The sequence below is a fragment of the Mobula hypostoma genome, chromosome 14, assembly GCF_963921235.1.
Source record: "Mobula hypostoma chromosome 14, sMobHyp1.1, whole genome shotgun sequence".
Taxonomy (NCBI): domain Eukaryota; kingdom Metazoa; phylum Chordata; class Chondrichthyes; order Myliobatiformes; family Myliobatidae; genus Mobula; species Mobula hypostoma.
In genome coordinates this window covers 37788827-37806983 of record NC_086110.1, presented here as the reverse complement: position 1 = coordinate 37806983, position 18157 = coordinate 37788827, and positions in this window count along the sequence as shown.

The following is an 18157-nucleotide window of genomic DNA, read 5'->3' as shown; positions in this document are numbered from 1 at the left end:
TGATTTCTCTGGAGTATTGGAGGCTGAAAGGAAATCTGGCAGTGGTTTACAAAATTATGAGAGGCATTGAAATAGTGGACAGAATGTATCTGTTTCCAAGGGTTGAAATATCTAATACGAGAGGGCATGCATGAAGCTAAGAGGGGGTAGGTTCAAGGGCGATGTGAGGGGTAAGATTTTACTCAGAAAATCGTGGATGCCAAAATGCACTGCCTGATATGGAGGTAGAGGCAAATACATTAGAAGATTTTAAGAGATATTTGGATTGGCACATAGATGTAAGGGAGATGGAGGGATATGGACATGGTGTAGATAGGGGGGATTAGTGTTTGGGTGTTTTTGATTTGCTTTTCAGCAGTTTTTGCATAACATTGTGGGCTGAATGGCCTGTCCTGTGCTGTACTGTTCTATATTCTATGTTAATATAATTTTCAAATCTATGTTAATATAATTATGAAATATCCTGTAATTAATTGTGTTAATCAATATAATCCATACATTTTCTAAACAATGAATGTACCACAACCATTACTTTTAGATCTTCAGTGTGCTTACAATGTCAGTGTTTCAAGTTACAACACTGTTACAAATTGTAACAATAAACACAGAATGGAAGTTGGTTGGACTTGCTGATGCTATTTATTAGAGTGACAAAATGAAAGATCTGCTTGCATCTGTAAGTTGATACAGATGCTTTTATTCAATTCATTTAATGCGTGTGTAATACTTCGATAATAGATTTCCTGACGATGAGTTATGAGAATAGTAAGCTTTTGACCCTGTTGCTATTGCAAAACAACCATTTTTGAATTTGGAATAGAGAATGTTGTATGACTGACAAAATAAAATGCTCAGCTACTATTACCAACTACGACGAAAGTGTTGCCTCAAAAGTATCGCAGCAATATTATGATTTAACATTTGTCATTTCTGAGTAAGTTAAGATATTTGTTGATATGTTGAACTACATACCTAGAAAAGAAAACTGTCCATTCTTGTTGACACTGTTGGATCATCTGAACTTTCCAGTGATGACTGTGAGTGGGGATTCAGTTTTATGAATTCAATCAAATGCAAATCCAGAAACAGTCTAGAAGTGAAACACTTGGATGATGAAATGAGGAATAGGACGTATCTTTCATCTTTCATCTAGCCAGTGAAAAGGAATTTCAGGATGTATATTGTATACATTTCTCTGAGATTAAGTTTACCTATTGAAACCAATTGAATGTAAATTTCCTCTTAACAACAGATTATGAAATTACATTAATGATCTTCAGATCTCATGAGCAACGATGGAATGCAGAGCAGAAGTCATGAACTCCGGTGGAAAGTTAAGCGCGCACCTTTAAGAGTCAACACCTTGGCCAGAAACATGGCAATAGAGGTGGAATTCATACCAGACTGAAGCGCGGAGGGATGAGGTCTCCTCTACTCAGCATCTTGTGGGCGAGTGTGCAGTCGCTGGAAAATAAGATTGACAATCTCAGGGCAAAGCTGCTCTGTCAGAGGTAGATGAAGCAGGTTTCAATTGTTTGTTGCATTGAAACTTGGTTAACAGTGAACATGCCAGATACAGCTATCCAAACATTGGCTCTTCACACAACCCTGGAACATCTGGACAGCAAAGATGCATACATCAGGATGCTCTTTATCAATTACAGCTCAACATTTAATACCATCATCCCCTCAAAACTTATCAATAAACTCCAAAACGGGGGCCTCAATACTCCCTTGTGCAATTGGATCCTGGATTTGCTCACTTACAGATCCCAGTCAGTTCAGATTGCCAAAAACATCTCCTGCACAATCTCCATCAGTACGGGAGCACCACAGGGATGTGTGCCTAGCTCCCTGCTCTACTCCCTTTACACCTATGACTATGTGGCTAAGCACAACTCCGACACCATATACAAGTTTGCTGATGACACCACTATTGTGGGCTGTTTTAGAGGTGGTGATGAATCAGGATATAGGAGGGGAGATTGAAAATTTGACTGAGTGGTGTAATGACACTAACCCCTCCAGCAATGTTAGCAAGACTAAGGAATTAATTGTAGCATTCAGGAGAGGGAAACCAGAGGTTCATGAGCCAGTACTCATCAGAAGATCAGAGCTGTAGAGGGTCAGTAACTTTATATTCCTGGTTGACTCTATCTCAGAGGACCTGACCTAGACCCATCATCTAAATATAATTGCAAATAAAGCACAACAGCACCTCTACTTCCTCGGGAGTCTGTGGAGATCAGCATGTCATTAAAAACCTTGAAAAATTTGTATGGACGTGTGGTGGAAAGTGTGCTGACTGGCTGCATTATGGCCTGGGAGGGGAACACTAATGCCTTCGAGCAGAGATTCTTATAAAAGATAGTGGATTCAGCCCGGTACATCACGGGTAAAAACGCTCCCAACCATTGAGCACATCTACATGAAATGTTGCCAAGGAAAAGCAGAATCTATCGTCAAAGATCCTCACCACCCAGGCCATGCTCTTTTCTTGCTGCTGCCATCAGGTGAAAGATATAGGAGCTGCATGACTCACATCGCCAGGTTCACGAATAGTTAATACCCCTCAGTGATCCACTCGTGAACAAAAGAGGGTAACTACACTCATTCTATCTCTGGTATTTCCCCAACAAATGATCTCACTTGAAGGATTCTTTATCTTGTTATTTCATGCTCCTGTTATTTATTTATATCTGTATTTGCATGGTTTGTTGTTCATTGATCCTGTTTACAGTTACTGTTCTATAGATTTGCTGAGTATGCCCACAGAAAAAGCATCTCAGGTTTGCATGTGGTGACATTTATGTACTCTGATAATAAATTTTACTTTGAACTTTGGAGCCTTGCTCTTTAACCTCTGCTTGATTATAGGTAGGAGGAGGCCAGTCAGATGATTAGGTTTCCTGAAATCCGGTTGAGGGATGAAATGGGAGGGATGGAACGGTAGGCATACCTTATCGGCGTGTAATAGTGATCGAGTGTGTTGGGACTCCTGGTGCTGCAGGCGACTTGGTGATGATAACTAGGCAGAGGTTTCTTCAAGCAAGCCCGACTGAAGTGTCCGGTAATGATTTGAAAGGTATTGGAGTAGGTTTTTTCTTACCCGCTGAACATGGCACTCAATACATTGAGTGCTTGCTTAACACCTACCTTTGGTAGTACGTAAGCTGTGGTCAGGACCACAGAGGAGAACTCTCTCAGTAAGTGTGGTAAACCATATATATATGTTGTAACTGGGTTACCTGTCTGGACATGCCCCTCCGCTGACTGCTCCTGTGGCTCCTCCCACAGACCCCTGATCAAAGGCGATTGTGTCACTACTCCTCCACTCAGTCCAGGGCAGATATTTAGCATGGTCGAGGTCACATTTTACTCCTAATAAAAGCCTTTCAGTATTTACTCTACTTTCAGTCTTTTGGAGGAATTGATAGTGCATCAGTAAGCAGAAGAGACGGCACTTAATCATTAGTTGTTCCAACTCGCAGGAATAGGCGTGTGACAAGACCACTGCGTCTGAGCATCATGAAGAGTTTACCATGCAGCACAGACCCTAATCTCTTGCCCTCTTTGAACTAGTCCATCTGGTGGATTCAGAAGCCCACAGTACATTTCGACACAGTGGCCTCTCTGGGTCCAACCCAAGCTGTAATTGTTCATCCTGTTTTTTACGATTGCAAGATGCTGCTGGATATTAAGGCCAGCAAGGATTGCAGACCTACCCGACTGGTGAGTTGCTGGACCTCTGTAATGTAGAATGCTGCGAGTCTGATTCACTGGTTCACTGGGGAGACAGACAGTGGGGGAGCTGCACGGCCTCAGGTATGGTATGGATCAGGCCTTCATTCATACCTCAGGGTTGCATGTTGTCGCCACCAAGGAAGGAGATGCCGGAGCTGGCTGTGTGCTCCTGGATTCTGTGCTGTGTTGGAGACTGGTCCCTCCTGTCTGTCCTGCCTTCCAGAGTTTGCTCGGTGGGAGACAATCTGGATTACCTTCAACTGTGGCCATTTATCTGCACCTGGACTATAGCTAACCATATCCCTACTATCCATGTACCTATCCAAACTTCTCTTATAATCAAGTTCACATGCACTTCTGCTGGCAACTTGTTCTGCAGACTCACCACCCTCCAGGTGGAGAAATTTCTTCTCGTGTTCCCCTTAAACCTTTTGCCTTTCATCCTTAACCCATGACCTCCAGTTTTAGTTCCACCTGCTTGCATTTACCCTATCTATACCCCTCATAATTTTGTATATCTCTATCAAATCTGCTCTCAGTCTTCTGCGTTCCAAGGAATAAAGTCCTAATACATACAGTCTTTCCTTATAATTCAGGTCCTCGAATACCAGCAACATCCTTGTAAATGTTCCCTGTACTTGCAGAACCGTGTCTCCAGGACAACATACATGCATTGGTGACACTCCGGCACTTGGGCTATATTAGTACATTAAATATTATTGTAATTGTAACTGCCATTATACTGCTATCATCATTATTATATGTGTGGTGTGCTGTGTGCGACTGTTGGTTCTGTGTTTTACTCCTTGGCCCCAGAGGAACTCCGTTTTGTTTGGCTATATTCATGTGTATTGTTGAATGATATTCAATCTTGAACTTCACCTTGGGTCTGGCCACTATATCCAACATGCCTGAGGTGTGCTCTATCTCCATGGACCAGAGAACAGCAAACGCTCATCTGCCTTCGATACGGCAATCTTGCCCTTAGGTCTCTACAATTCATATTTTCAGGATTACTTTCTCTTTCTTTCATTTATTTATCTACTTTTGCACATTCTGCCTTCATTTGCACATGGATTGTGTGTCCGTCCTTGCCTAAGTATAGTTTTTCATAAAGTCTATTGTATTTCTTTATTTTACTGTAAATGCCTGCAAGAAAATGAATCTCAAGGTAGTGTATGTTTGCAATATGTACATATTTTGAAAATAAATTTACTTTAACTTTGACTTTGTCTGCCTGAAATATTTTGGTCTTCCAGTTGCTTTTTCATCAGAAATAAACATGGGGCAGTGTAAACCCACTGATAAATGATGCAAAATAATGTAGGATCTGTAGGATAGTTGGTAGACAATTGGATTCAACTGAGAATGTCATACACATTGACATCAGTGTTTATTGTTACAGGTTCTTTTGTGAGGTGGATGAGATTTTATTCCCTTGGAGTAATTGTTAAGAGCCACAGGACAAATTAAAAGATGAATTGGTTGAAGGCCATTTTGGAAAAGTTAAAAAATCAAGCTATTAAAGATTTTTCCCCTAGGTGCCACAACTTCTATTAAATATTGTGTGTATGAACTGGATTAATTATCTTTATCCTTATGTTTCATATTCTTCATATATCAAATGGTACGAGAAAGGGAATTGGACTGCAACACTTTTGCGAAATTCACAGATGAAGCTTTGTAAGAAAAGTTTATGCTATTCTGGTTGAAGGAGGGTATACATCACAAAAAGGCAATTTAATCTTTAACCAGACTGAATTCCTTCACCAGATCTGATGGAGTGATTTGACTCAAATCATTGCCAATTTTCCTTCTGTCCACTGATGCTGCCCGACCTGCTGAGTTAATGCAGCCGATTGTTGCTTTATATCACACACAAAGAAAGCATACCAGGAGTGTTTACATACTGTAGATGCTGCCACTTATTCTTGCTTTCACTAGATCCAATTAATTCTTTCCCATGCCAAACTTCTATCCTGAAATTCGTCACTGATTGGTAACAACCAAACACGTAAATACACAAGGTGTTAATCCTGAAGTAATTCCTTGCATTTCCCTCATAAGAAATGGAAAATGAAATGGGCAAACGACTGTCAGGGCAAATTTGAGCAGTTAATATAATTTTGACCAGAGGTCTTCCTTGTCCACTGTCCCACCTGATCACAAACCTTTCAATACCCTTGGAGTCGAAAGGCCTATTGACCTAAGACCTGAGTGATGGAGCATCTAAACCTTTCAGGCGCTGAGAAACCCAGAGATCACAGACCTCTTCAGTAAAGCAGTTTCTCCGGTTCTTGCTTCAGCTCGCCAAAGTTTCTTACCTCGGGAAATATTTTCTTCATTAACACAGCAGTGATTTTGCTTTTCCTTCATTACTGCTGGTCCATGGCTGTCAAGATGCTGATCCACAGGTCTGGAACGATTTAGTATTTGAGTGGCAGTTTATTAAACTCTATTTATGATGTAGTTTTGAGATAATCACACCTCCTTGAAAATCCCAAATATCTATATACTATTGCAGAAGGTACTTCGGTAAGGGTGCTACATGGAAGGAGCTTGCTTAAGATTGATAGGTAGAGAAAGAGTCGATGTACAAGAGAACTCCAATAATCCAACATTTCTTAGGATATTGAAGCAACCAGCGCAGTGGGTCTTGCAATCTAATGGTTGCTACTCCTATTTTTGTCCCAATACACTTATATTTCTTTTTTTAATACATGTTACACAATAGTATGAAACATGCTCAGTGGGTTCTGGGTCTGAAGGAGTGAAAAATAAAACCAGGTCAAAATAAGGCCCCGCAGACCCTGGCACCTGCTGCAAACTTATTCAAGATCCTGACAGTGACCCAGACCCAGACCCCACCCCAGCATCTGAGCCCCAGACTGGGCTGCACCTCTTGATCAACCTCCAGACCCCAGGCGCATTCGACGGAACAATGAGAGGGCCAGGTGCCAAACCAGATCACCACTGATGCAGGTTTTAAAAAGAACTTTAAATAGGAGTTTCGGAAAGTTAAACACCCAAAGAGCTATTCCTTAGAAAACTGTTTTAAAAGGCTTACAATGTAACATAATGTTTAAGGATAATCTTGACACATTTCCTCAAACTTCCCAGCAAAATCTCTCAATTAATTCAATTCTGAGAAGTATTGTTTGTACAGCACTTACTTTCTGTCAAAACATTCCTTTTGACAGAAGTTCATGTGCAGGCTACTGAATACTAAAGCATGCTTGTTACATAAGAAGGAATGCAGTAACACAACTATGCCACAGAATTAAAAAGCAAAATGCATCACAGGTCAGGTTGGACGCATAAGAAAAGACGTGGATGTTTTGTTTCAGTCCTGTGACTGTTCTACCAGTTCCGAGAAGGATCCTGCAAACTAGATTTTGGTGGGTGTTATGTAATTTTATTTTTCCCTTTGCAGATGCTGCCTGACCTGCTGAGTACCTTGTTTTGGTACATACTTTCCTGTAATACATTGTTTTATTCCAGAAAGGCACAATAATAAGGAACCAATATAGCCATTTTATAAACTAAGACTTCTTTTTTTAGTAACTAATGATCATAATCATAATCATATCATTTTTTAACCTTTGTTAATCCAGGGAGTAACTAACCAAGCTGCATTGCATCCTATAGTCACACCCAGTGATAATTGGATGTTCTCACTTCCCACCTTATTGGCAACCACCTTTCAAACATATTGTTGGTATGCAGTCCAGACTTGATTTTAGCATGCAACTAGTGCTTTTCTTTGCTTTTTTTCTGATCACCCAGATGTGGCAGGGTAATGTTCCAAGATGTGTCCAGGTTTGAAGGTTCCTCTGCATTCAAGACATCAATGGAATGGCATTATCACTACTGGAAAGATTTATGTTATGTTTGTGTATACATATGTACATACATACATATACATTGAACACATATAGGAAACTTTAAACAGCGATTGAACACCTACGCTCTGTCCACCAGAGAAAGCAGGATCTCCCAGTGGCCACACATTTTAATTCCATGTCCCATTCCCATTCTGATATGACTATCCACGGCCTCCTTTACTGTAAAGATGAAGCCACACTTGCGTTGGAGGAACAACACCTTATATTTCATCTGGGTAGCCTCCAACTTGATGGCATGAACATTGACTTCTCTAACTTCTGTTAATGCCCCACCTCCCCCTTGTACCCCATCTGCCAATCCTCTGGGCTTCCCCCCTCCCCCTTTCTATGCCTCCCGTCCCATGATCCTCTCATATCCCCTTTGCCAATCACCTGTCCAGCTCTTGGCTCCATCCTTCCCCCTCCTGTCTTCTCCTATCATTTTGGATCTCCCCCTCCCCCTCCCACTTCCAAATCTCTTACTAGCTCTTCTTTCAGTTAGTCCTGACGAAGGGTCTCCGCCCGAAACGTCGACTGTACCTCTTCCCAGAGATGCTGCCTGGCCTGCTGCGTTCACCAGCAACTTTAATGTGTGTTGCTTGAAATTCCAGCATCTGCAGATTTCCTCGTGTTCACATACTTGGACTGATTTGGGTACCATCTTGCAATGCACTGCAGGAGGAATATCATACAAAACTGATGTATGCTGCAGCACATAAAGAAAGATAGGAGCAGGGGGAAGCTGTTCAGCCAGTTGCGTCTGCTTCAACATTCAACATCAACAGGACTAATCATTCGAACTCAGTACCTGGTTGCAATTTTCTCTCCGAATCTCAATCCCTTCTGCTCTAGGAATTTTATTTCACTCCTTGTCAAATACATTTAATGATTTTGGATTTATCCGCTTTCTGTAGTTGAAGCTACATTCCCTCTGAGTGAAGATTTCTTCCCTGTTCAGTCCCTCGTGCCCCATATTCTTAGACTATGACACCTGCTTCCGAGAACATCCTTTCTGCTTTTAGTCTGTCCTGCCAGTTGGAAATTTTTTAGAGTTTCTGTGACGCAGCTTTTCATTCTTCTAAACTCTAGCATATCTAAGCCTAATAAACTCAATGTCTCCTCTATAGTACAGTATACCAGGGCTGCTATCCAAGCAATCAATCTAAAAACCTTTCCTACATTCCCTTTATGGCAAGTGCATCCTTCCTTGTATAAACAGGCCAAAATGGCACGCAGTACTCAAACTGCAGTCTCACCAAGATCCTGTACAACTGAAGAAGCAATCAAAGTTCAAAATAAATCTATTATCTAAGTACATTATATGTCACCACATAAAACTGAGATTCATTTTCTTGCAGGCATACTCAATAAACCCAATAACCACAACATAATCAATGAAAGATTGCACCAAAAGGGAATCCTGAGAATTCCATTACATTCGTCAAATTTCCTTTCATAAGTTCATGCTGATTTTGTCCAATCAGTCACTTCTTTTACAACAGATTCTAGCTTTTCTTCCCATTATACTGTTGAACTAACTAGTCTATAATAATACCCTATTATTCTTCATACCTCTTTTGCTTTTCAATAGCAGGGTTGCATTAACTTTTATCCAATTTGTTGGAACTATTGAAGTGTCCACAGACTTGGCACCTAGAACTGCTGTGCCATTCCTTACGTAATCTGAGGTGTAGATTCCCAGGCTCTGGTGGTTTATCTGTCTTCAATCTCTTATTGCCTTTCAATTCCTTACTGACTTTTCAAACCTATCCTGTTGAGGGAGGGGATTCCATACAACCTAGAAAACAGGAGGAATTGTTGGGCAGTATTTCAATAGTGAGCTCTCCCGTTCATCAGTCTGTGTTTTTAAAATGCCCAACGAATGCCCTAATCCTTCCTTTGTAAAATCAAAAGCATCCCTAGAGTGAAAGAAAATTAGTAGGTGTGGGAGTCCTTCAAACCACACAGGCCTGCTCAGCATTCAATATGATCATGCTTGATCAATGCAGACCTCAACTCATCTTCTGTACCAGTTCCACCACAACCCTCAATTCCTTGGTTTTTCAAATTTTTCTCTCTCTTCACCTTAAACGTACCCAATGATCTGGACCCTACCACCCTGGGGGCACAGAATTCCAGGGATTCATTATTCTCTGAGAGAAGAAATATCTGCACATCTTCATTATAAGTGACTGACCTTCTATTTTGTATCTGTCTTCTTGTTTATGACTCTCGCATGATCAAAACCTTCTCAGTATCTAAAGCAATACACACAAAATGCTGGAAGAACTCAGCAGGTCTCAGTACCTATCCCATTAAGCCCCGTTTGGGACGGCCATCCCTTACGTTTGGGATGTTTCACTACGGCCACCCCTTATGTTTCTAACCATCAAGGAAGGAAGACACAGCCTGTTTAGCTACTCTGGATGGAACAGTCCTCTCACCCCAGGAACTAGCCTAGTGGTTCTGGTCCCCTTCCAATACGAATATGTTCTTTTTTTTTAAGATAAAGGGACCAAAATTGTCCATGGCATTCCAGGGGTAGCCTTGCCAGTACTCTGTACAATTGTAGCAAAATCTTCTTGCTGTTAAACTCTAACTGTACAACTGTAGCAAAATCTTCTTCTTATTAAATTCTAACCCCTTTGCCACTGTGCTGTTTGCCTTCTTAATTACTTCATGGACCTGTCTTCTTGCTGTTTGTGATCAATACACTGAAACACTCACATCACTCTGAAGTTCACTGATTTGCAATGTCTCCATTTAGATAAAAATCCAATTTTTGTTTCCACTTAATGCCTTGCACTTCCCCACATTAAACTCCAATTGCCTAACTTTGCCCAGCAATTCAATTTGCTGGAGAAATTTGATGGGTTTCGCAGCATCTGCATTCCCTTGTGTCTCTGACCCTCAATCTATTTACCAGGATTGATTGATAAGTTCGTGACCTACGGTGGAAGCAGTCAATTTTAGAAAACACAGCACATTTATTTTTCAACATAGTCCCCTCCTACATTTACACACTTAGTCCAGCAGTCGTGGAGCATACGGATCTTGGACCTCCAGAAAGTGCCCACACGAGGGGTGATTGATAAGTTCGTGGCCTAAGGTAGACGGAGATGAGTTATTAACTTCGAACTTTCTGCATAATCACTCAAAGAGTTGAACTGCATGTGCATGTAACGAGAGCTGTATAACTCATCTTCTGCTGCTGCGTTCACCAGTAACTTTGATGTATGTTGCTTGAATTTCCAGCATCTGCAGAATTCCTGTTGTTTACGTTTAAATTCACTACTGCGAAGCCTCTTCCGGTGATGCCTACACCGAAGAAGTTTAGATCCTCTCTTCGACGGGAGTTCAGTGAAACCATCTCTCACTGCTCCCCATCTGTAACTTCTTCGGCTCTTCAACTTTTCGACCACATTTTGACTCAGACTCGCTATCACAGCCATATATCCTTTCTTGGAACGTGCCTCCGTCGCCAACTTACTCCAGTTGGCTTTAGGATTTGTTTCCAAGCCTCTCAATTTGGACCTTCTGAGGATCCCAGGTACTCACATTTTATTGACTCTGCCTCTCGCCGCTTCTCCCGTCAAGCTCTGAAGGCGACGCTCTCCGCCATGAGGAGGTACTTGGTGTCCCTATCCCAGACCCTTCCACACCTTCGGGACACTTTCTTCGCCGTCTGTAATGGTCCTACCCGCTATTTCATCCTCCGTCGGATCCACGCCTGCAATCGCCGTTTTTTTGACTTTGTCATGTTAGGCAAAGATCGTAAGATCTTACATCTACGGACTCCAGAGCCTGCCGGCCCCGACGCTAGCAGGCATGAACTTTCAATTGCGGCCTCTGCCATTGATCTCGGCAGCTCCAACACCTCAGGACATATTCAAAACCCGGACTCCAGCAACGACCATGGACACATTCGAAATGATTACGCAACCACCAACTGCGACTCCAGCCTTGAACTCCAGGCCGGGTCTTTATGTGCTGCTGTTGTGACTCCCGTCTCCCCTTCCCCCACCACCACTCCGCAGCCCCGTCTCCCTCAGATCCCACCGTCAGCTCCTGGGCCCTCAGAGGCTCCATCTTTCTCTCACCCCAACCCTCCCCTCTCCATTGACACCCCCAGCCTCCCCCTCCCCCCTCTGATCCCAGCTCTCATCCGTGCCGGGTCATTACCATCCCCTCCGACCTTCAACTGTCGGAGGCAGAACGCTCTGTTCTCAGTAAGGGCCTCACCTTTGTCCCCCTTCACCCACACCTCAGTGAGTTCCGTTTTCGCCACGATGTGGAACTTTTCTTCCGCCGTCTCCGTCTCCAAGCCTACTTCTTCGGCAAGGACTCTTCCACCCCCACCGATGACCCCTTCTCCCGTCTTCAACCCTCCTCTTCTTCATGGACACCCCGCTCTGGTCTTCTGCCTGCTCTGGATCTCTTTATTGCCAACTGCCGACGGGACATCAACCGTCTCGACTTCACCGCACCTTGTCCCCATTCCAACCTCACTCCTTCGGAACGCTCTGCTCTCCACTCCCTCCGCACTAATCCTAACCTTATTATTAAACCCGCCGATAAGGGGGGTGCTGTTGTAGTCTGGCGTACTGACCTCTACCTTGCCGAGGCACAGCGACAACTCGCGGATACCTCCTCTTATTTACCCCTCGATCGTGACCCCACTAAGGAGCACCAGGCCATTGTCTCCCACACTATCAATGACTTTATCCGCTCAGGGGATCTCCCATCCACTGCTACCAACCTTATAGTTCCCACACCCCGCACTTCCCGTTTCTACCTCCTACCCAAGATCCACAAACCTGCCTGTCCTGGCCGACCTATTGTCTCAGCTTGCTCCTGCCCCACCGAACTCGTTTCTGCATACCTCGACACTGTTTTATCACCCCTTGTTCAATCCCTTCCGACCTATGTTCGTGACACTTCTCACGCTCTTAAACTTTTCGATGATTTTAAGTTCCCTGGCCCCCACCGCTTTATTTTCACCATGGATGTCCAGTCCTTATATACTTCCATCCCCCATCAGGAAGGTCTCAAAGCTCTACGCTTCTTTTTGGATTCCAGACCTAATCAGTTCTCCTCTACCACCACTCTGCTCCGTCTAGCGGAATTAGTCCTTACTCTTAATAATTTCTCCTTTTGCTCCTCCCATTTCCTCCAAACTAAAGGTGTAGCTATGGGCACCCGTATGAGTCCTAGCTATGCCTGCCTTTTTGTTGGGTTTGTGGAACAATCTATGTTCCGTGCCTATTCTGGTATCTGTCCCCCACTTTTCCTTCGCTATATCGACGGCTGCATTGGCGCTGCTTCCTGCACGCATGCAGAACTCGTTGACTTTATTAACTTTGCCTCCAACTTTCACCCTGCCCTCAAGTTTACCTGGTCTATTTCCGACACCTCCCTCCCCTTTCTAGATCTTTCTGTCTCTGTCTCTGGAGACAGCTTATCCACTGATATCTACTATAAGCCTACTGACTCTCACAGCTATCTGGACTATTCCTCTTCTCACCCTGTCTCTTGCAAAAACGCCATCCCCTTCTCGCAATTCCTCCGTCTCTGCCGCATCTGCTCTCAGGATGAGGCTTTTCATTCTAGGACGAGGGAGATGTCTTCATTTTTTAAAGAAAGGGGCTTCCCTTCCTCCACTATCAACTCTGCTCTTAAACGCATCTCCCCCATTTCACGTACATCTGCTCTCACTCCATCCTCACACCACCCCACTAGGAATAGGGTTCCCCTGGTCCTCACCTACCACCCCACCAGCCTCCGGGTCCAACATATTATTCTCCGTAACTTCTGCCACCTCCAACGGGATCCCACCACTAAGCACATCTTTCCCTCCCCCCCTCTCTCTGCATTCCGCAGGGATCGCTCCCTACACAACTCCCTTGTCCATTCGTCCCCCCCATCCCTCCCCACTGATCTCCCTCCTGGCACTTATCCGTGTAAGCGGAACAAGTGCTACACATGCCCTTACACTTCCTCCCTTACCACCATTCAGGGCCCCAAACAGTCCTTCCAGGTGAGGCATCACTTCACCTGTGAGTCGACTGGGGTGATATACTGCGTCCGGTGCTCCCGATGTGGCCTTTTATATATTGGTGAGACCCGACGCAGACTGGGAGACCGCTTTGCTGAACATCTACGCTCTGTCCGCCAGAGAAAGCAGGATCTCCCAGTGGCCACACATTTTAATTCCACATCCCATTCCCATTCTGACATGTCTATCCACGGCTTCCTCTACTGTAAAGATGAAGCCACACTCAGGTTGGAGGAACAACACCTTATATTCCGTCTGGGTAGCCTCCAACCTGATGGCATGAACATTGACTTCTCTAACTTCCGCTAGGCCCCACCTCCCCCTCGTACCCCAGCTGTTACTCCTTTTTATGCACACATTCTTTCTCTCACTCTCCTTTTTCTCCCTCTGTCCCTCTGAATATACCTCTTGCCCATCCTCTGGGTCACCCCCCCCCCGTCTTTCTCCCTAGGCCTCCTGTTCCATGATCCTCTCGTATCCCCTTTTGCCTATCACCTGTCCAGCTCTCGGCTCTATCCCTCCCCCTCCTGTCTTCTCCTATCATTTTGCATCTCCCCCTCCCCCTCCAGCTTTCAAATCCCTTACTCACTCTTCCTTCAGTTAGTCCTGACGAAGGGTCTCGGCCTGAAACATCGACTGCGCCTCTTCCTATAGATGCTGCTTGGCCTGCTGCGTTCACCAGCAACTTTGATGTATGTTAACTCATCTTCTTCTACCTTAGGCCACAAACTTATCAATCACCCCTCGTATATCTCACTGTAAAAACAAATGTCCTCATCACAGTAAGCCCTTCTACCTATTAAACTTGGAAACATTATTTTACTCCTTCCTCTGGATCATTAACAGAAATAGTAAACAATTGAGGGCTGAGAAATAATTCTTGGGACATTCTAATATTTACATCCCTCCAGTGTGAAAATCAGTCCCTTTATTCCAACTTCTTGTTTTCTATGCAACAGCCAGTTTTCAATCCATGATTGTTTAAGCCAACCTACCAATACTGACATCCTGACAACCCAAATTTGCGTGACTATCAGACAAACTTCATCATAAGGTGAGGTGTTCCTGTCTACCTGAAGTAATTTGAAAACATTTTCTTCCAATAGTTATTTTATAGTGGAAGTAATTTTGTTTTCTTCATTCATGCCTACATCTGACTGCATCTTTTTTACAGCTGGCAGGGGTATTCAAAGATATTCTCAATTTCTCATTGTTTCAGTTGAAGTTCCCACCAGCTTCAAAAGGGCAACATTTATACCAGTGCCCAAGAAGAGCAGGGTGAGCTGCTTTAATGACTATTGTCCAGTAGCACTCACATCTACAGTGACAAAATGCGTTGAGAGGTTGATCATGGCTAGAATCAACTTTTGTCTCGGTAAGAACCTGGACCCACTAAGTAAAGGCATCATTTAGTCTTGCGAGACCATGGATCTGCGCCTGGGAAGTCTTCACTCTCCAGGGCACAGGCTTGGGCGAGGTTGTATTGAAGACCAGCAGTTGCCCATGCTGCAGGTCTCCCCTCTCCACAACACCAGTGTTATCCAAGGGAAGGGCATTAGGACCCATATGGATTGGCACCAGTGTCGTCGCAGAGCACTGTGTGATTAAGTGCCTTGCTCAAGGACACAACATGTTCCCTCGGCTGGGGCTCAAGCTCACGACCTTCAGTTAGCTAGTCCAAAGCCTTATCCACTTGGTCAGGTGCCCACGTTAACCACTGGACCCACTGCAATTTGCTCATTGTCACAATAGGTCTATGGCATATGCAATCTCAAAGGCTATCCATGTGGCCTTGGATCACCTGGACATTACAAACACCTATGTCAGGATGCTATTCGCTGACTATAGCTCAGCATTTAGTACCATCATTCCTACAATCCTGATCAAAAAGCTACAGAACCTGGGCCTCTGTACCTCCCTCTGCAACTGGATCCTTGACTTCCTAACATGAAGAGCCACAATTTGTGTGGATTGGAAATAACATCTCCACCTCACTGACGATCAACACTGGCACACCACAGGTATGTGTGCTTAGCCCACTGCTCTACTCTCTCTACACCCATAACTGTCTGGCTAGGCATAGCTCAAACACCATCTATAAGTTTGTTGATGATGCAACCGTTGTTGGCAGAATCTCGTATGGTGACTAGAGGGTGTACAGGAGTGAGATATACCAGCTAGTTGAGTGGTATCATAGCAACAACCTTGCACTCAACATCAGTGAGACCAAACAGCTGATTGTGGACTTCGGAAAGGGTAAGATGAGGGAATATGAACCAGTCCTTATAGAGGGATCAGAAGTAGAGAGAGTGAGCAATTTCAAGTTCCTGGGTGTCAAGATCTCTGAGGACTTAACCCAGTCACAACATATTGATGCAGCTCTAAAGAAGACAGGACAGTGGCTATATTTTAATAAGAGATTAAGGAGATTTGGTTAGTCACCTAAAACACCCGGAAACTTCTGCAGATGTACCATGTGGAGCATTCTGACTAGCTGCATCAACATCTGATATGGGGGGGGGACACTACTGGACAGGATCTAAGTAAGTTATAGAAAGTTGTAAAATTAGTCAGCTCTTTCATGGGTACAAGCCTCCATAGTATCCAAGACATCTTCAAGGAGTGGTGACTCAGGAAAGTGGTGTCCATCATTAAGGACCCCCACCACCCAGGATATGCCCTCTTCCCATTGTCACCATCAGGTAGGAGGTACAGAAGCCTGAAGGCACCTACTCAGTGATTCCAGAAATGCTTTTTCCCTTCTGCCATCTGATTTCTAAATGGACATTGAACCAATGAACACAACCTCACTACTTTTTTATTACTGTTTTTTGCACTGCTTATTTTAATTTAACTATTTAATACAAATAAATATAACTATGATTCATTTTTCCTACGTTTATCAAGCACTGCATTGTACTGATGCCACAAAGTTAACAAATTTCATGATATTAAACCTGTGGAACCTCTTCCATAGCAGGGAACATTCAGTGCAGGGAAATGCCTCCTCCTGTGATGATTGTGCTGTGACAACTTCTCCTGGCAACAAAGTATAATTGGTTAGCTGAGAAACCCTCTCCTAGAATCAGACAGACTACTAGAGTGTGAGAAGCAGCAACGGGCCATGAAGATCAAGTGGTTGTGAGCTTTTGAGGTCTGGGTTCAAGTAAGAAAGCATATTCGTTGAAGGCTTCCCTATTGAGCAATGCAGTCTGTGAAAAGTCAGAAGACAAGCATTGAAGGTGATAGAACATAGAACGTAAGACAGTACAAGGACAGGCCATTCAGCCCACAATGTTGTGCTGAACCAGTTAGAAAGTAAATGGAAAGCACCCAAAAACTAATCCCTTCTACCTACACAATGTCCATATCCTTCCATCTTCCTCACATTCATGTGCCTAACTAAACTTCTCTTAAAATCATCTAATGTAGTTGTGTCCACCACCATACCAGGCAGCGCAGTTCAGGCATCCACCAGGTCTCCCCTCAACCTCCGCCACTCCAAAAAAACAACCCAAGTTTATCCAGCCTCTCATGATAGCACGTGACCTCTAAACCAGACAGTATGCTGGTAAACACCTTCTGCACCCTCTCCAAAGCCTCAATTTCCTTCTTATAGTCGGGTGATCAGAACTGTATACAGTACAATACTCAAGATGTGGCCTAACCAGAGTTCTATAAAGTTGCAACTTAACTTCCTCACTTTTGAACTCAGTTCCTCGACTAATAAAGGTAAGCATTCCATAAGCCTTCTTAACCATCCTATTTACCTTGCAGCCACTTTCACGGAGCTATGAACTTGGATCCCAAGGTCTCTCTGCTCAGAAGCACTGTTACAGGCCTTACTCATTACAGTGTACTGCCTCCTTGCATTTGCCCTACCAAGGTGCAACATCTCACATTTATCTGTTAAACTCCATCTGCCATTTCTCTGCCCACATCTGCAACTGATCTATATTGCGCTGTATTCTTTGACAGTCTTCTACACTATCCACAACTCCACCAATCTTGGTATCATCTGCAAACTTACTAACCCACCCATCTACATTTTCACCCAGCAGGTCATTTATATACATCACAAACGACAGAGGTCCCAGCATAGTTCCCTGCAGAAAACCCCTGATTACAGACCTCCAGCCTGAATAAGTCCCTTCAACCACTACCCTCTGTCTTCTATGCGCAAGCCAGTTCTGAATCCAAACCGTCATTTCGCTGCAGACCCCATGCATCTTAATCTTCTGGTTTAGCCTCCCATGAGGGACTTCATCAAACGCCAAACTAAAATCCATGCAGATAACACTCACTGCCCTATCTCCATCAATATCTCTCATCACCTTGTCAAAAAACTGAATCAAGTTGGTAAGGCACGGCTTGCCATTCACAAAGCCATGCTGGCTCCCCTAATTAGGCAGTGAGTTTCCAAATGCTCATATATCCTACCCCTAGGAATTTCCTGCAGTAATTTCCCTACAAC